Source organism: Heterodontus francisci, unplaced genomic scaffold (assembly GCF_036365525.1).
Source record: "Heterodontus francisci isolate sHetFra1 unplaced genomic scaffold, sHetFra1.hap1 HAP1_SCAFFOLD_704, whole genome shotgun sequence".
NCBI classification, from domain to species: domain Eukaryota; kingdom Metazoa; phylum Chordata; class Chondrichthyes; order Heterodontiformes; family Heterodontidae; genus Heterodontus; species Heterodontus francisci.
Window position 1 is genome coordinate 439,625 of NW_027140132.1, and position 20,521 is coordinate 460,145.

Sequence of the window (20,521 nt, forward strand, 5' to 3'; positions counted from 1 at the left end):
ACCGCGTCCTTTGCGCATGCGCAAATCAGTCCTGGAGAGTCGGACCGCAGCGCATGCGCAAGGGGCATGACACCGTCTGCGCATGTGCGCAACGCGGCGCATCCTGATGACGTTATCCGATGAAGTAGCGTTGTCATGAATTACTTTGATTCTGTAAACTCACCCCAGCGGCTCTCTGTTTCCCTGCTCTCACTCTCCATTGTGATGTCACTCCTTGATTTTTTTACCCCAGCTCTGCTCCTGCTGTGCTCCTCTCTCTCTCTGTCTCTGAGTCAGTGCTTTTGACACACTTGTTAACTCTCTGTTCCGTCGTGCTCTTCTGCCTCTGGTCCAAAATCTGACCCTGGTGGGATTTGAACCCACAACCTGCGAATGGCTTTTTTTTATCATTATTTAGAAGTCCAACACGCTATCCATTGCGCCACAGAGCCTCACCCATTTTTATCAACATCACTAAGGCCTTTGATCTTGTCAGCAGAGACGGCCTCTTCAAACTGCAATGGAACACAGGCTGCCCTCCTGACCTCTTGGGCATCATCTCTTCTTTCCACGAGAACATGCACAGTTCCATCAGTTACAATGGAGCAACATCAGACGCTTTCAAGATCAGCAGTGAGGTAAAGCAGGGCTGCGCGCTGGCGCCAACTCTCTTAGGAATAGAGGAACATAGGAGTAAGGTATTCAGCCCGTCGAGCCTGCTCTGTCATTCAATTCGATCATGGCTGATCACCTACCTCAAAGCCCCTTTCCCATGCTATCCCCATATCCCTTGATGTCATGAGTATCAAGATTTCTATCAATTTCTGTCTTGAACATGCTCAATGATTGAGCTGCTGCAGCCCTCTGGGGCACAGTATTCCAATGATTCACCACCGTCTGAGTGAAGAAATTCCACCCATCTCAGTTTTAAATGGCCTACTCCTTATTCTGAGACGATGTCCTTTGGTTTTAGACTCACCAACCAGGGCAAACATCCTATCTACATCCACACTGTCACGCCCTGTAAGAATTTTGTCAGTTTCAATCAGATCACCTCTCATTCTTCGAAACTTTAAGGAATACAGGCCCAGTTTCCTCATAAGACAATCCCACCATCCCAGGGATTAGTCTGGTGACATAAAAACAAGAAATGCTGGAACCACTGAGCAGGTCTGGCAGCATCTGTGAAAAGAGAAGCAGAGTTAACGTTTCAGGTCAGTGACCCATCTTCGGAACTGACATATATTAGAAAGGTCACAGGTTAGAAGCAAGTGGGGTGGGGGTGGGGCAAGAGATAACAAAGGAGAAGGTGTAGATTGGACAAGGCCACATAGCTGACCAAAAGGTCATGCAGCAAAGGCAAACAATATGTTAATGGTGTGTTGAAAGACAAAGCATGAGTACAGATTAGGTGTTAATGGACTGAATATTGAACAGCAGGAAGTACAAACCTGAAAAAAAACAGTAGGTAAGCAAACTGAACAAACTGAGATGAAATGAAATAAATGCAAAAAAAAGATTAGTCTGTTGACCCTCTGTTTCACCCCCTCTATGGCAAGTGTATCCTTCATAAGATGAGGAGACTAAACTGTACACAATACTCCAGTGCGGATTCACCAAGGCTCTAGACAATTGCAGCAAGACATCTTTACTCCTGTACTCATGACCCCTCGTGTGGGTACAACATACCATTTGCCTTCCTAATTGATTGCTGCACCTGCACAAGAGCTTTTAGTGTCTCAGGAACAAGGGCACCCAGGTCCCTTTGGACATCGACACTTCCCAACCTCTCACCATTTAAGAAATACTCTGTCTTTCTGTTTATTCTACCAAAGTGAATAACTTCACACTTATTCACATTATATTCCATGTTCTTGCCCATTCACTTAGCCTCTCCAGGTCCCCTGGAAGCCTCTCTGCATCCTCCTCACAACTCACACTTCACCGAGCTTTGTGTCATCTGCAAACTTGGAAATATTACATTTAATCCCCACATCCAAATCATTTATATAGGTTGTTAACAGCTGTGGCTCCAACACTGATCCTTGCAGTACCCCAATAGTAACAGCCTGCCATCCTGAGAAGGACCCGTTATTCCTGCTCTCTGTTTTCGGTCTGTTAACCAATTCTCAATCCATATCAGTATATTATCCCCAAGCCGATGTGCTCTAATTTTGTTTACTCACCTCCTGTGTGGGACCTTACCAAAGGAAAATACAAATACCACACATCTACTGGTTCTCCTTTATCTGTTTTATAGGTAACATCCTCAAAAATCTCAACAGGTTTTTCAAACCTGTTTTCCTTTTCATAAATCTCTCTTGACTCTGCCCAATCATGTCATCATTTTCGAACTGTCTAGTTATCACATCCTTTATAATTGGCATATTCTTCTCCATGCTGCTATTGTCCACTTTCAATTACTCAGATATAGGTGTTCACCTGCACATCAGAGCTGACGACAAGCTGTTCAAATTGGCAAGACTGTGCGCCAAGACCAAAGTGGGTAAATTCCTAGTCTGTGAGTTGCTATTTGCTGATGATGCTGTGCTGACATCCCATAATGAAGTTCAGTCACAGCAGCTTGTAGATCGGTTCTCCCTGGCCTGCAAAGAGTTTGGACTGACAATCAGCATCAGGAAGATGAAAGTTACGGGCCAGGACGAAGAGACTCCACTTTCCATCAACATCGACAACCTCACTTTGGCGGTTGTCAACAGCTTCACATACCTTGGATCAACAATCACCAGCAATCTGTCCCTTGATGCTGAAATCAGCACCAGGATTGTCAATGCTGCAGCTGTCATGTCAAAGTTGAGAAGAAAAGTGTGAACCGACAGCAAACTGACCGAAAATACAAAGCTCCACGTGTTCCAGGCTTGTGTTCTCAGCACCCTCCTTTATAGTAGAGAAGCATCAACAACTTATACAAGCCAAAAAAAGCGGCTGAACAGCTTCCACCTCCACTGCCGCAGATGGATACTGGGCATCTCCTGGCAGGACAGAGTGCCGAATGCGGAAGTACACCAGAGTGCAGGGATCCGCAGCATGTTTGCCCTCTTGAGTCAGCGGTGACTCTGTTGACTGGGCCAAATGGATGACGGTCACATTGCCAAATACATGCTCTGTGGTGAACTTGCTATCAGCATGAGATCAACAGGTCAGGGAAAAAAATCAAGTCCTTTGGAGAGGTTTGAGTTAATTCAGGAGAGTGGGCATGGATTTATCAATGGGAGTTCATGCTTGACGAATCTAACTGCATTTGTTGATAAACTATCTGAGAATACTGATGAAGGGAATGCAGTGGATGTTGTTTATATGGATATTACGAAAGCATTTTATAAAGTACCACATAAAAGGGTGGTTAACAAAATTGGGGTTCATGGATTAGGAGGGTCAGTGTCCATTTGGATAGTAAATTGTTTTAAAGACTGAAAACAGCGAGTCTTATTAAATGGTTCTTGGTCAGACCGGAGGATAGTCGACAGTGGTGTTCCCCAAGGGTCAGTGCCAGAACCACTGTTTTTTTTGCTAAAGGTAAGTGACTTGGATCTTGGAATACAGAGTAGAATTTCAAAATAAGCCGATGACACCAAACTTGGAGGAGTGGCAAACAGTGAGGATGATATGAACTGCCTGCAACAGGACAGTGATAGGCTAGCAGAATGGGCAGACAGGTGGCAGATGGAATTTAATAGTGACAAGTGTGAGGTGATGTATTTTGGCATAAGGAATAGGGAGAGGCAATATATACTTAATGGCACAGTTATAAAGAGTGTGCTGGAATAGAGGGACTTGGGGTTCATGTGCACCGATTTTTGAAGGTGGCAAGACATATTGCGAGAGTGGTTCGCAAAGCATATGGGATCTTGGGCTTTATAAATAGAGACATTGAGTACAAAAGCAGGGAAGTTATGCTGAACCATTCTAAAACTCTGGTTAGGCCCCAATTGGAGTGTTGCTTCCAGTTCTGCTCAGCAGACTTTCGAAAGAATGTGAGGGTCCTTGAGAGGATGCAGAGGCGATTTACCAGAATGGATCCAGGGATGGGGGATTTTAGTTACAAGGTTAGGTTGGAAAAGCTAGGATTATTCTGCCTATATCAAAGGAGATTGAGTGGAGAATTGATAGAGGTGTATAACACCTCTAGAGAACAGGCCATCCTGGACTGGGTATTGTGTAATGAGAAAGGATTAGTTAACAATCTTGTTGTGTGGGGTCCCTTGGGGAAGTGCGCCCATAATATGATAAAATTCTTGATTAAGATGGAGAGTGAGAGAGTTGATTCCGAGACTCGGGTCCTGAATCTAAACAAAGAAAACTATGAAGGTATGAGGCGGGAGTTGGCTATGATAGATTGGGGAACGTTACTTAAAGGGTTGACAATGGATAGGCAATGGCTAGCATTTAAAGAGCGCATGGATGAATTACAACGATTGTTCATTCCTGTCTGTGCAAAAGTAAAACAGGAAGGGTGGCTCAACTGTGGCTTACAAAAGAAATTAAGGAAAGTATTAGATCCAAGGAGGAGAAATATAAAATGGCCAGAACAAGCAGCAAACCTGAAGATTGTGAGCAGTTTGGAATTTAGCAGAGGAGGACAAAAGGATTGATTAAGAAGGGGGAAATAGAGTATGAGAGTAAGCTAGCAGAGAACATAAAAACTGACTGTAAAAGCTTCTCTAGATATGTGTCGAGAAAAAGATTAGTGAAGACAAATGTGGGTCCCTTAAAGTCAGAAACGGGGGAATTTATAATGGGGAACAAAGAAATGGCAGACCAATTAAATACATACTTTGGTTCAGTCTTCACAAAGGAGGATACAAATTATCTCCCAGAAATGTTGGGGAACATAGGGTCTAATGAGAAGGAGGAACTGTATGAAATCTGTATTCGTAGGGAATGTTTGGGAAATTGATGGGAATGAAGGCCGATAAATCCCCAAGGCCTGATAATCTGCATCCCAGAGTACTTCAGAAGGTGGCCCTTGAAATAGCAGATGCATTTCTGGTCTTTTTTCAAAATTCTATCGACTCTGGAACAGTTCCAATGGATTGGACGGTAGTTAATGTAACTCCACTATTTAAAAAAAGAGGCAGAAAGAAAACAGTGAATTATATACCGGTTAGCCTGACATCAGTCGTGGGGAAAATGCTGGAGTCCATTATAAAAGATGTAATAGCAGAGTGCAATAATAACTCGTCTCCACTCCTAGTATTTCTAAATCCCACACATTCACTATAATGTGAACAATTATTTCCTGTTGTGTCTCTCTCAGATTTGTAAACTTCACTGTTTTGGAGTGAGGTGACATCTACTGGCGGGAAGCAAGAACTGCAATCAAGCAGCAGAAACTCCACAGTCTGTCAGGGTTAAAGAAACATTGCAATGTGAGGATCCAGCAAAGTGGTTTGATTGGGTAGATGGAGACATGATTCCACTTGTGGTGGTGTCTGAAGCAAAGGCCAGAAATACAAAATTGTCATTAATAAAAGAAATGAGGAATTCATGAAAAATGTAGCAACGTAGTGAATGGTTAGAATGTGGATAGAATAGAAAGTGAGATTGGATGGACAGAAGCAGTCTGAAAGGATGGCTGAAACAAAAGGTGAGTGCCCAGAAACGTTAACTGTGTTTCTCACAGCACAGATGCTGCCAGAGCTGCTGAACATTTCCAGCACTTTCTGTTTTTATTTCAGCATTTGCAGGATGTTGCTTTGATCTGAAAAAAAAAATGGATGATTGGCTGGGGGGTTCCAGTGAAATTCCACAGCAGCTAAAACAACCTGACTGGTCAGTGGCTCGTTGGTCTAGGGGTATGATTCTCGCTTGGAGAATGTGGTTGATTAACATTTAAGAAATCCAGGGTTCTTATCCCAGATGAGCCCTGGCCTGCTGGCATTTTTAGATTCAGGTTATCTATTGATTTCAGCCTTGCAGAAGGTGGATTTGACTTCCAAACAGAGCTGGCATGAGGACCAGACAACTGGATTCAAAGAGCTTGTCGACAAAATTGCAATAAACTAAATGTACAGATAGCCAAGTGGGAATATCAAGTTGTTGCTGGAATTGTGACCTGACTCCAAAAACAACAGGACTGGGTTCTGGACTGGAATAGAATGGAATTCTTCAGTGTTTCTGTTGTTTGGCTTGCATTGAATCATCGATTTTCTTGTTTTTCACTTTGTCCATGCCTTTGAATAATTGTGGATCCTTCTTCAGGGTGTCTTCTTTCACCAGGTAGTTCTGACCTCTGATGATGTTGATTGTAATCAGCTTCAATTCGCTGATAGTTTTGGAAGTGAGCAGATTTCCTTTGCTTGAGTCTACAACATGGAACTCAGTCTGACATGTGGACCCATGGGAGGATTTGAATGCCATCCCTGCGTTGGAGTTGCATCCATCCAATAAGAGACCGAGTAGAAGTGACACTTCTGTCAGTCGAATATGAGACTTTTAATGGCAGGGTTGTGAGTTTGAGTGCCATTCTGTTATTCCCTTTTTTAAGGCTTCATGAGCAGAGAGTACAGGGAGTGTTTGACATGAGCAAGTCTCGCTTTGATTCAGGACTCTAACCTCTCAGCAGCATCTCACTATGAAAGATTGAATTTGATCTCATTTCATTCTCAGCTCGGGGTCTGTGCGGCTCAGTGGTACTTCTGGCTGTCTCCCGCTTCACAATCCATCAGTAATGAGAAAGCAATGGGAAATATTACTCACATGTTGTGTTCTTTAATATTTTGGAAAACTTGAATGTATGCATTTTCTTCCAAAACAAGGACACCAAGCTGCTGTTAATGCAGGTTTGAAATAGCTCAGTTTGGAGAGCGTTAGACTGGAAATCTAAAGGTCCCTGGTTCAATCCCGGGTTTGAGCAATTTTGCTTCCTTATGCGTCCCTTGCCTTGGTTCTGATTTTCCAGTTGCACAATTTACTTTGAGATTATTTCCCAAGCACCAGTGGATTGAATTTGAGAAACAACACAGAGTCATTTACAACATAGAAGGTGGTCATTTGGCCTATCACGTCCATGCTGGCTCTCCCCGGAGCAATCTAGTCAGTTCCACTCACCAGCTCGATCCCTTTCCTCCTGCAAGTTTCTTTCCTTCAAGTATCCATCCAATTTCCTTTTCAAATCATTGATTGTCTCTGCTTCCACCACACTCGTGGGCCAAGACATTACCACCCACAACATAAAAAATTCCAACTCATCAAGGATGGGAAATACTTACATCTTCTATATTTGCTTATTCTCTATTTCTATGAGAATAGACTGGCAGTCAACATGAAAGGAAACCCAAAAATCTTCGAGCAGCATGTAAATGATAAGTGGGTAGTAAGAGGTTGAGTCGGGCCTATTAGGGACAAAAAGGATAATATAAGCTGAGAGGTGCAGGGCAATGTTAATCTACTTAATGAGTACTTTGTATCAGTGATCACTAAGGAAGTGGAATTTGACAAAATATCAGTCGAAGTGAAGAGAGTAGAGTCAATGGAGAGGGTACAAATTGAGAGAGGGAGGTACTAAAAAGGCTGGCTGTGCTTAGGGAAGATAAATCACCTGGTCTGGATGGCTGGCATCCCAGGTTGCGAAAGGAAATGCGGATGCAGATAATGGAAGAGTTTGCCATAATCTTCCAATCTTCCCTGGATACGGGGGAGGTGCCAGAGGATTAAACAGCAGCAAATGCGACACCCTTATTCAAGAAAGGGTGTAAGGACAGTCCAGGTAACTACAGGCCAGTTAGATTAACAGCAGCGGTGGGTAAGGTTTTAGAAAGAATAATCAGGGTAAAAAATCAACAGTCACTTGGAGAGGTTCGAGTTAATTAAGGAGAGTGAGCATGGATTTATAAATGGGAGTTCATGCATGACTAATCTAACTGCATTTTTTGATGAACTAACAGAGCAGGTTGATGAAGGGAATGCAGTGGATGTTGTTTATATGGATTTTAAGGAAGCGTTTGACAAGGTACCACATAAAAGGGCGGTTAACAAAATTGAGGTTCGTGGTATAGGAGGGTCAGTGTCCAATTGGATAGAAAATTGGTTTAAGGACAGAAAACAGCGAGTCTTATTAAATGGTTCTTTGTCAGACTGGAGGATAGTCGACAGTGGTGTTCCCCAAGGGTCAGTGCTAGAACCACTGCTTTTTTTGCTCAAGGTAAGTGACTTGGATCTTGGAATACAGAGTAGAATCTCAAAATATGCCGATGACACCAAACCTGGAGGAGCGGCAAACAGTGAAGATGATATGAATTGCCTGCAACAGGACAGTGATAGGCTAGCAGAATGGACAGACAGGTGGCAGATGGAATTTAATAGTGACAAGTGTGAGGTGATGTATTTTGGCATAAGGAATAGGGAGAGGCAATATATACTTAATGGCACAGTTCTAAAGAGTGTTCTGGAATAGAGGGACTTGGGGTTCATGTGCATCAATCTTTGAAGGAGGCAAGTCATATTGCGAGAGTGGTTCGCAAAGCATATGGGATCTTGGGCTTTATAAATAGAGGCATTGAGTACAAAAGCAGGGAAGTGATGCTGAACCATTATAAAACTCTGGTTAGGCCCCAATTGGAGTGTTGCTTCCAGTTCTGCTCAGCAGACTTTAGAAAGAATGTGAGGGTCCTTGACAGGACGCAGAGGCGATTTACCAGAATGGATCCAGGGATGGGGGATTTTAGTTACAAGGTTAGGTTGGAAAAGCTAGTATTATTCTGCCTTTCTCAAAGGAGATTGAGTGGAGAATTGATAGAGGTGCATAACACCTCTAGAGAACAGGCCATCCTGGACTGGGTATTGTGTAATGAGAAAGGATTAGTTAACAATCTTGTTGTGTGGTGTCCCTTGGGGAAGTGCGCCCATAATATGATAAAATTCTTCATTAAGATGAAGAGAGTTGATTCCGAGACTCGGGTCCTGAATCTAAACAAAGAAAACTATGAAGGTATGAGGCGGGAGTTGGCTATGATAGATTGGGGAACGTTACTTAAAGGGTTGACAGTGGATAGGCAATGGCTAGCATTTAAAGAGCGCATGGATGAATTACAACAATTGTTCATTCCTGTCTGTGTAAAATTAAAACAGGAAAGGTGGCTCAACTGTGGCTTACAAAAGAAATTAAGGAAAGTATTAGATCCAAGGAGGAGAAATATAAAATGGCCAGAACAAGCAGCAAAACTGAAGATTGTGAGCAGTTTGGAATTTAGCAGAGGAGGACAAAAGGATTGATTAAGAAGGGGGAAATAGAGTATGAGAGTAAGCTCGCAGAGAACATAAAAACTGACTGTAAAAGCTTCTATAGATATGTGTAGAGAAAAAGATTAGTGAAGACAAATGTGGGCCCCTTACAGTCAGAAACGGGGGAATTTATAATGGGGAACAAAGAAATGGCAGACCAATTAAATACATACTTTGGATCTGTCTTCACAACGGAGGATACAAATTATCTCCCAGAAATGTTGGGGAACATAGGGTCTAGTGAGAAGGAGGAACTGTATGAAATCAGTATTAGTAGGGAATGTTTGGGAAATTGATGGGATTGAAGGCCGATAAATGCCCAGGGCCTGATAATCTACATCCCAGAGTACTTAAGGAAGTGGCCCTTGAAATAGCAGATGCATTTCTGGTCTTTTTTCAAAATTCTATCGACTCTGGAACAGTTCCAATGGATTGGACGGTAGTTAATGTAACTCCACTATTTAAAAAAAGAGGCAGAAAGAAAACAGCGAATTATATACCGGTTAGCGAGGCCTGGACAAGGTATGCCAGCCAAGAGCGACGTCTCAATTCATTCCATCTTCGCTGCCTTCGGAGAATACTTGGCATCAGGTGGCAGGACCATATCTACAACACAGAAGTCCTTGAAGCGGCCAACACCCCCAGCTTATACACACAACTGAGTCAGCGGCGCTTGAGATGGCTTGGCCATGTGAGCCGCATGGAAGATGGCAGGATCCCCAAAGACACATTGTACAGCGAGCTCGCCACTGGTATCAGACCCACCGGCCGTCCATGTCTCCGCTATAAAGACGTCTGCAAACGCGACATGAAATCGTGTGACATTGATCACAAGTCGTGGGAGTCAGTTGCCAGCATTCGCCAGAGCTGGCGGGCAGCCATAAAGACAGGGCTAAATTGTGGCGAGTCGAAGAGACTTAGTAGTTGGCAGGAAAAAAGACAGAGGCGCAAGGGGAGAGCCAACTGTGCAACAGCCCCGACAAACAAATTTCTCTGCAGCACCTGTGGAAGAGCCTGTCACTCCAGAATTGGCCTTTATAGCCACTCCAGGCGCTGCTTCACAAACCACTGACCACCTCCAGGCGCGTTTCCATTGTCTCTCGAGATCAGGGGGCCCAAAAGAAGCCTGACTTCAGTCGTGGGGAAAATGCTGGAGTCCATTATAAAAGATGTAATAGCAGAGTGCAATAATAACTCGTCTCCACTCCTAGTATTTCTAAATCCCACACATTCACTATAATGTGAACAATTATTTCCTGTTGTGTCTCTCTCAGATTTGTAAACTTCACTGTATTGGAGTGAGGTGACATCTACTGGCGGGAAGCAAGAACTGCAATCAAGCAGCAGAAACTCCACAGTCTGTCAGGGTAAAAGAAACATTGCAATGTGAGGATACAGCGAAGTGGTTTGATTGGGTAGATAGAGACATGATTCCACTTGTAGTGGTGTCTGAAGCAAAGGCCAGAAATACAAAATTGTCATTAATAAAAGAAATGAGGAATTCATGAAAAATGTAGTAATGTCGTGAATGGTTAGAATGTGGATAGAATAGAAAGTGAGATTGGATGGACAGAAGCAGTCTGAAAGGATGGCTAAACAAAAGGTGAGTGCCCTGAAACGTTAACTGTGTTTCTCACAGCACAGATGCTGCCAGAGCTGCTGAACATTTCCAGCACTTTCTGTTTTTATTTCAGCATTTGCAGGATGTTGCTTTGATCTGAAAAAAATGGATGATTGGCTGGGGGGTTCCAGTGAAATTCCACAGCAGCTCATGAAGCCTGACCTGTCAGCGGCTCTTTGGTCTAGGGGTATGATCCTCGCTTAGAGTGTATGGTTAATTAACATGCGAGAGATCCCGGGTTCAAGTCCTGGGCGAGCCCTGGTCTGCTGCCATTTTTAGATTAAGGTTATCTATTGTTTTCAGCCTTGCAGAAGGCGCAATTGACTTCCATGCGGAGCTGGCTTGAGCACGAGACAACTGGATTCAAAGAGCTTGTCGACAAAATTGTAATTAACTAAATGTACAGATCGCCAAGTGGGGATATAAAGTTGTTGCTGGAATTGTGACCTGACTCCAAAAACATCTGGACTGGAATGTAATGGAATTCTTCAGTGTTTCTGTTGTTTGGCTTGCATTGGCTCATCGATTTTCTTGTTTTTCACTTTGTCGATGCCTTTGAATAATTGTGGATCCTTCTTCAGGGTGTCTTCTTTCACCAGGTAGTTCTGACCTCTGATGATGTTGATTGTAATCAGCTTCAATTCGCTGATAGTTTTGGAAGTGAGCAGATTTCCTTTGCTTGAGTCTACAACATGGAACTCAGTCTGACATGTGGACCCATGGGAGGATTTGAATGCCATCCCTGCGTTGGAGTTGCATCCATCCAATAAGAGACCGAGTAGAAGTGACAGTTCTGTCAGTCGAATATGAGACTTTTAATGGCAGGGTTGTGAGTTTGAGTGCCATTCTGTTTTTCCCTTTTTTAAGGCTTCATGAGCAGAGAGTACAGGGAGTGTTTGAAATGAGCAAGTCTCGCTTTGATTCAGGACTCTTACCTCTCAGCAGCATCTCACTATGAAAGATTGAATTTGATCTCATTTCATTCTCAGCTCGGGGTCTGTGCGGCTCAGTGGCACTTCTGGCTGTCTCCCGCTTCACAATCCATCAGTACTGAGAAAGCAATGGGGAATATTACTCACATGTTGTGTTCTTTATTTTTTTGGAAAACTTGAATGTATGTATTTTCTTCCAAAACAGGGACAACAAGCCACTGTCAATGCAGGGCTGAAATAGCTCAGTTGGGAAAGCGTTAAACTGCAGATCTAAAGGTTTCTGATTCAATCCCGGGTTTCAGCAATTTTGCTTCCTTCTGCGTCCCTTGCCTTGGTTCTGATTTTCCAGTTGCACAATTTACTTTGAAATTATTTACCAAGCACCAGTGGATTGAATTTGAGAAACAACACAGAGTCATTTACAGCACAGAAGGTGGTCGTTTGGCCTATCACATCCATGCTGGCTCTCCCCGGAGCAATCTAGTCAGTTCCACTCACCAGCTCGATCCCTTTCCTCCTGCAAGTTTCTTTCCTTCAAGTATCCATCTAATTTCCTTTTCAAATCATCGATTGTCTCTGCTTCCACCACACTCGTGGGCCAAGTCATTACCACCCACAACATAAGAAAGTTCCACCTCATCAAGGATGGGAAATACTTACATCTTCTATATTTGCTTATTCTCCATTTCTATGAGAATAGACTGGCAGTCAACATGAAAGGAAACCCAAAAATCTTCGAGCAGCATGTAAATGATAAGTGGGTAGTAAGAGGTTGAGTCGGGCCTATTAGGGACAAAAAGGATAATTTCAGCTTAGAGGTGCAGGGCAATGTTAATCTACTGAATGAGTACTTTGTATCACTGTATGGGAGTGAAGTGACATCTACTGGCAAGAAACAAGAACTGCCGTGATGAGATCAGCCATGATTGTATTGAACGGCAGAGCAGGCTCGAGTGGCTGACTTGCCGACTCCGGCTCCTCGTTCTTATGTTCGTAGAATCATGCAGCACAGAAGGAGGCCATTCGGCCCCATTGTGCCTCTGCTGACTCTCTGACAAAAAGATGCAATTAGTCCAACCCCCTGCCTATTTCCCCATAATCCTGGAGAATTTCACTTTGAAATATTTGTCCAATTCCTTTATGAAAGTTATAATTGAATCTGTTTCCACCACCCTGTCAGACAATTCATTCCAAATCCGAATCAGTTACTGGGTAAAAAGATCTATCCTCACCTCCCCTTGACATTTTTGGCCAATTATTTTAAATCTGTGTCCTCTGGTTACTGACCCCCAGGACAGTGGAAACAGTTTCTCCCTCTCTACCCTATGAAAATCCTTCATGATTCTGAACATCTCTATTAAATCTTCCCTTAACCTTCTGTACTCTGAGGAGAACAATCCCAGCTTCACCAGCCTGTCCAGAGAACTGACACCCCTCATCTATGGTATCATTCTAGTAAATCTCCTCTGAACTGTCTCAGAAGCTTTGATGTCCTTTCTAAAGCCTGGTGCCGATAACTGGACACATTACTCGAGCTGAGATCGAGCCAGCGACGCCCACATCCCACGAACGAATAAAAAAACGCTCCCGAACCAGTCCCCAATTCTGAAGCATTTATTACGTTCCCTGCCCAGTCCCCAAATCTTATTCATTTAGAAACGCTCCCTGCCCAGTCTCCAACTCTTATTCAATTATCGACACTCCCTGCCCAGTCCCCAATTCTTATCCATTTACAGACGCTTCCTGACCAGTACCCAAATCTTATTCATTTAGAGACGCTCCCTGCCCAGTCCCCCAATTCTTATCCATTTGCAGACGCTCCCTGCCCAGTCCTCAATTCTTATCCATTTACAGACGCTCCCTGACCAGTACCCAAATTTTATTCATTTAGAGACGCTCCCTGACCAGTCCCCAATTCTTATCCATTTATGGACGCCGTTTCGGGAAGCCTCACCGGGAAAAGCTTCACCACCGCCATCCGCAGGGATACAGATGGGATTGTTCCATCTTATTGTGGCCCTGAGGCCCTGCTCCAGCTGTGTGAGCCCGCAAAGTCTTCTCGCACTTTGTGAATATCCCGCTCCAACTCCGAACCCGCAGCTCGAGCTGCTGACAAAGCTCCCTACCGAGCCTGCGCACCCCGCTCCTGTCACAGATAGGGCGGATTCTAGGCCGCTGAGCATTCTGGGTATCACACCTGTCATCAATGCTATTCTTTCAGCTGAAAGGTTTTATTACGTACATTTCATGACCTGGAATCGTCGTGAGTGTTTTCTTTTGCACCTGTCAGTGCCTGGCAGGATAGAGTCAGCTTCACTTTGCAGCCATGAGTTTCTGGAGTGAGAAAGTGGTGTTTAACTCAGTATATTTCAGTTTTTGGTCTGTGACTGTGGGTATTATTCAGTACTTGTTTGTTTCTGCTATCTTTCAACAACTTGTATGTGAGCATCAGCTTTTGTCGATATCTATCAGTTTCTGAGAAGTGAGAAAGGGTTTGATTCTATCCCTATTAGTTTCTGTTACATGCATGTGTCTTTAATCTGCACCTCCTCTGAGTGTGTCTTCGTCTCTGTACTTGTAGGTGAGTATGTGTTTTGCTTTGTATCTCTCAGTCTTTGAAGTGTGAGCCTGGGTTTGTACCTAATTTCCTTTGTACCTTGCAGTTGGGATATGAAAGAAAGATTTTTACACGTTACCTGCCAACTGCTGCTACGTGACTGTGGGTTTCACACTGCATCTGTCAATTTCTTGTCTGGTAATGCGAAGTTTACAGTGTACCTGTCAGTTTCTTGCATGTGAGTGTTGATTTCACTCTGAAAAGAATCATAGATCATAGAATAGTTACAGAACAAAAGGAAGCCATTCAACTCATTGTGCTTGTGCTGCTTCTATGCACGAGCAACTCAGCTCATGCCACAGACTCATGTATTCCATGAAAACATGCAATCTTTCCACTTCAGATATTTATCTTATACCATTTTGAAAGCCATGGTTGAATCAGCCTCCATCACACTCTCAAGCAGTGCATATCAGATCTTAACCACTCGCTGTGCAAAAGAAGTTTTTCCTCATGTTGCCTTTGGTTCTTTTGCCATTCACCTTAAATCGGTGTCCTCAGGTTACAGAGCCGTGAATAATATTCCCCATTGCTTTCTCAGCACTGATGGATTGTGAAGCAGGAGACAGCCAGAAGTCCCACTGAGCCGCACTGACCCCGAGCTGGGAATGAAATGAGATGAAGTTCAATCTTTCACAGCGAGATGCTGCAGAGAGATGAGTCCCGAATCAAAGTGAGACTTTCTCACACTTTTGCTGAATTTCATTTCAAACACTCCTTGTACTCTCTGCTAATGAAGCCTTAAAAAAGGGAAAAACAAAATGGCACTCAAACTCACCACCCTGAAATTAAAAGTTTAATGTTTGACTGACTGAACTGTCACTTCTACTCGGTCTCTTATTGGATGGATGCAACTGTATTCTCCAACGCAGGGGTGGCATTCAAATCCTCCCATGGGTCCACATGTCAGACTGAGTTCCATGTTGTAGACTCAAGCAAAGGAAATCTGTTCAGTTCCAAAACTATCAGTGAGTTGAAGCTCATTACGATCATCATCATCAGAGGTCAGAACTACCTGGTGAAAGATGACAATCTGAAGAAGGATCCACAATTATTCAAAGGCATCGACAAAGTGAAAAACAAGAAAATCGATGAGTCAATGCAAGCCAAACAACAGAAACACTGAAGAATTCCATTCCATTCCAGTCCAGAACCCAGTCCTGTTGTTTTTGGAGTCAGGTCACAATTACTGCAACAACTTTATATTCCCACTTGGCTATCTGTTCATTTAGTTAATCAAGCTCTTTGAATCCAGCTCTCTGGTCCTCAAGCAGGCTCCATATGGAAATCAATTCCGCCTTCTGCAAGGCTGAAACCAATCAATGACCTGAAACTAAAAATGCCAAAGAAGTAGGACTTGTCCAGGATTTGAACCCAGGATCTCTCACACATTAATTAATCACTCACCCTAAGCAAGGATCATACCCCTAGATCAACATGCCACTGATATCAGAACTTCCTTTTAGCTCCTGTGGAATTTCACTGGCAGCCAAAGCCGACCATCCATTTTTTTTTCAGAGCAAAGCAACATCTTGCAAATTCTGAAATAAAAACAGAAAGTGTTGGAAATGTTCAGAAACTCTGGCAGCATCTGTGGAGAGAGAAACAGAGTTCACCTTTCAGGGCGTTTACCTTTTGTTTGAGCCATCCTTTCACACTGCTTCTGTCCACCCAATCTCACTTTCTATTTTATCTAGATTTCACCCACTCACTACCTAAATACATTTATCATGAATTCCTCATATCTTTTAATAATGACAATTTTATATTTCTGGCCTTTGCTTTGGACTCCACCACAAGTGGAACCATGTCTCCACCAACCCAATCAAACCCATTCACTATTTCCTCAAATTGCAATGTTTCTTTCACCCTGACAGACGATGGAATTTCTGCTGCTTGATTGCAGTTCTTGCTTCCTGCCAGTAGATGTCACCTCACTCCAGTACAGTGAAGGTGACAAATCTGAGAGCACACAACAAGAAGTAATTGTTCACGTTGTTCATTGTTCAGTGAACAGGTCCCTCTATTCCTGCACACTCTTTAGAACTGTGCCATTAAGTATATATTGCCTCTCCCTATTCCTTCTGCTAAAATGCATCACCTCACACTAGTCACTATTAAAATCCATCTGCACCTGTCTGCCCATTCTGCTAGCCTATCACTGTCTTGTTGCAGGTGGTTCATTTCATCCTCACTGTTTGCCACTTCTCCAAGTTTTGTGTTATCGGCATATTTTGAGATTCTACTCTATATTCCAAGATCCAAGTCATTTATCTGTCGCAAGTAAAAAGCAGTGGTTCCAAACGTGACCCTTGGGGAACAGCACTGTCGACAACCTTCCAGTCTGAGAATGAATCATTTATTGCGACTTGCTGTTTTCTGTCCTTAAGCCAATTTTCTATCCAATTGGACACTGACCCTCCTATTCCATGAACCTCAATGTTGTTAATCACCTTTTATGTGTCGTTTCTTAAAATCCATATAAAGAACATCCACTGCATTCCCTTCATAAACCTGCTCTGTTAGTTCATCAAAAAATGCAGTTAGATTAGTCAAGCATGAACTCCCATGTATAAATCCATGCTCACTCTCCTTAATTAACTCAAACCTCTACAAGTGACTGTTGATTTTTTCCCTGATTGTTCTTTCTAAAACCTTACCCACCACTGCTGTTAATCTAACTGGCCTGTTGTTAGCCGGACTGTCCTTACACCCTTTCTTGAATAAGGGTGTCACATTTGCAACTGTTTAATCCTCTGACACCTCCCCCGTATCCAGGGAAGCTTGGAAGATTATAGCAAGCCTTTCTGTTATCTGCATCCACATTTCCTTTCGCAATCTGGGATGAAAGCCATCCGGACCAGGTAATTTATCTTCCTGAAGCATAACCAGCCTTTTCAGTACCTCCCTCTCTCAATTTGTACCCTCTCCATTGCCTCTACACTCTCCACTTCTCCTGATATTTTGTCAAATTCCACTTCCTTAGTGATCATTGATACAAGGTACTTATTAACTAGATTAACATTGCCCAGCAGCTCTAAGTATATATTACCCTCTTTGTCCCTAATGGGGCCCACTTCACCGCTGACTACCTGCTTATTATTTATATACTGCTCGAAGATTTTTGGGTTCCCTTTCATGTTGACTGCCATTCTATTCTCGTAGAGATAGGGAATAAGCTAAATAGAGAAGATATAAATATTTCCCATCCTTGGCTGAGGTGGAATTTTTTTATGCTGTGAGTGGTAATGTCCTGACCCACGAGTGTGGTGGAAGTAGAGACAATCAATGATTTGAAAAGGAAATTGGATGGATACCTGAAGCAAAGGAACTTGCAGGAGGAAAGGGATCGAGCAGGTGAGTGGAACTGAGTAGCTGGCTCCGATAATTGCTGCAGTCACTGCGATCCCCCTTAATTTTGTACAAGGTGACAATGTTTGCATCACGCATGTTTTGAGCCCTTGTTGAGCTGGACTATGGTGGGCTCACTGTCCAGTTCCTCCATGACAGGGAAGTCTGGAATGGCACTGAGAGCTACTTCAATGACAATGTTCTCCGTTATGTAGAGTTCAAGATAATGCTCCACTCACCTTTCCATCTGCTTGTTAGGTTCAGTGATGATCACCCCTCTCTTTGTCTTCAACAGGTGCTGATTTAGTTACTACTTGGCCCATTGCTTTCTTAATTCCTTCAAACATAGCATCCCCGGATTCATCAGCAGAGTTTTAACCAGTATTGATTGGTGCAGTGCCGAGCAGTCTGCAGAGACTTGTTTCTGGCAGCTCTGAGAGCATTTAAATGTTGTTTGCTGGGGACTTGTTTGTAGTTCATGAGGGCTCTCCTCTTAGTTGCAGTAACTGACTCCATTTCAGTCCAATAAGCCTCAAACCAGTCAGCATTCCTCCCATCTCTTCTCCTATACACAGTGAGTGCAGAGTTATAGATGGTGGTGTGCAGATGATTCCACTTTGACACTGCACTGAGGCCTTGAGCATTGTTGTCTGAAAGAGCCTGATCGAGGATGTTGAGGAACTCCTGGGTCCTTTCTGGATCAGTGGTTCGGCAAGTGTTGATCAGAAGACGAGCTTTTATCATGGATGGATGAAGCTTCCTTGGCTGAAGCCTGACCTTGTTACACACCAGGGAGTGCTCAGTGTCACAGTCAGCGCTGTGATAGCTGCGAGTGATGAGGACACTGCTGAGGGTGTTATGTCTGGTGAAGATAAGGTCTAGCTGGTGCCAATGGCATGATCTCGGATGTCTCCAGGACACCTTGTAGCACAGCTTGACCTGGAAGTAGCTGTTCATCACACAGAATCCATGGTGACAGCATAGCTCCAGCAACCTCTGTCCATTTTCACTCATCTTGCCAATCCCCTGGTGCTCTATGCACATTGGCAAAGCTGTGTAGTCTGTACCCAAGCTTGTGTTGAAGTCTCCTAGAAGGTACAGTCCCTCAGTGCTGGGAATTCTACTGATGGCAGTGTCAAGTGTCACATAGAATTGATCCTTGACATCTGGGGTGGAGGTGAGTGTCGGGACATAGATGCACATGAGATTAACTGGGCCCACACTTGTTGACAAGTAAGAAGTCTCTCTGAGCCTACTGTGGGTGGTTCACTCATTTGAAGTGGCGTGTATTTTACTGTGAAACCCACTCCATGCTCACGAGTTGCCTCTTGGGCTTTCCCCTGCCAGAAGAAGGTGTAGTGTTTCTCTTTGAGGGATCCACTTTGAACGAGTCTAGTTTCTTGCAGCACAGCAATGTCCACATTGAGCATTCACAGCTGTCTTGTGTGTGTCATCAACCTGCAGAAGGTTGTCGGTAAGGCCAGGACACATGGTCCTCACATTCCAGCTTGTGATGCGAAGGACTGGTGTCTTCTTTGTTGAGTTTGTTTTTCTTGGTGCATAGATTATCAATCCGTCTGTTGAGAGATGACTCTCCAAGCTCCAAGCACCCATTGAAGCAAGCAGGTCGTGGCTTCACAGCACCTAACTGACTGGGGGCTGCCCAGCTTGGAGTGAATGGTAGCTATCCAATGAGACACTAAGAGCTCTCCCACTGTCCGAAGTAACCCCTGGCGCTCATACTCTACACCAATTGAATGAGAGCTTATAATCAGTAACTGTTTATTCCCGGGTTGTGCTCATGTTTAACCACGAAGCTGGAGTGTCCTCTCTCGGGCACAGGCCTGGGCAAACAGTATGGAGACCGTGAGCATCAGGACCCCCTCTCAGCATTGCTCGTATTGTCCAAAGGAAAGGAAAAACCAGTACTGTTTGTTACCAGTTCTGTTGCAGGAGTTGCTGGAAAACTGCCTGATAAGTCACAGGTAACCGCCCCCAGGACTCCACTCCGGATTTACTGTCCAGGTTTACTGCCTCAGCCTTCTTATTTATTTATTTAGAGATACAGTACTGAAACAGGTCCTTCCAGCCCACCGAGTCTGTACCAACCATCAACCACCCATTTATACTAATCCGACATTAATCCCATATTCCTACCACATCCCCTCAATTCCCCTACCACCTACCTACACTAGGGGCAATTTACAATGGCCAATTTACCTGTCAACTTGCAAGTCTTTGGCTGTGGGAGGAAACCAGAGCACCCGGCAGAAACTCACGCAGTCACAGGGAGAACTTGTAAACTCTGCACAGGCAGTACCCAGAATCGAACGCGGGTCACTAGAGGTGTGAGGCTGCGGTGCTAACCACTGCGCCACTGTGTCTTCTCCAGACACCCCTTGAGAAGTGAGACTTTTTGCCCAGAGATGGGGCTCTGTTTCTTGGCATCAGGATGGAACCACACACCAGTGGGCCTGTATGACATGCACAAGGATATCACACACTGCCCCATCTCTGGTACAGATCAGAGTCAGACACTGAACAGATTGCAACCCACAAGGACATCACAACATTCCCGTTCTCTGGGACAGGTCAGTGTGATACACCAAACAAACAGCACCCCACAGGGACCTCATAAATGCCACGTCCCTGTGACAGATCAAGGTCAGACACTACAAATATTGCAACCACAGGAACATCACAAATTGCCCCATCCCTCGGACAGCTCGGGGTCTGACATTGAACATATTGCAACAACAAGGACATTACTGTATTACT

The 20,521-nt window shown here is 43.9% G+C and overlaps 3 non-coding genes across 3 annotated transcripts; 2 read left to right on the forward strand and 1 right to left on the reverse strand.

Moving 5' to 3' along the window:
- Positions 1-338: 338 nt before the first annotated feature.
- On the reverse strand, positions 339-431 carry trnar-ucu (transfer RNA arginine (anticodon UCU)). The gene is made up of 2 exons: positions 395-431; positions 339-373 (listed from the first exon to the last, which is right to left on the reverse strand). It is a non-coding gene; the product is annotated as a tRNA-Arg (tRNA).
- A 6,351-nt stretch (positions 432-6,782) lies between these two features.
- Positions 6,783-6,856, forward strand: trnas-gga (transfer RNA serine (anticodon GGA)). The gene has a single exon. It is a non-coding gene; the product is annotated as a tRNA-Ser (tRNA).
- A 5,150-nt stretch (positions 6,857-12,006) lies between these two features.
- On the forward strand, positions 12,007-12,079 carry trnac-gca (transfer RNA cysteine (anticodon GCA)). Its single transcript has one exon. It is a non-coding gene; the product is annotated as a tRNA-Cys (tRNA).
- Positions 12,080-20,521: the final 8,442 nt, after the last annotated feature.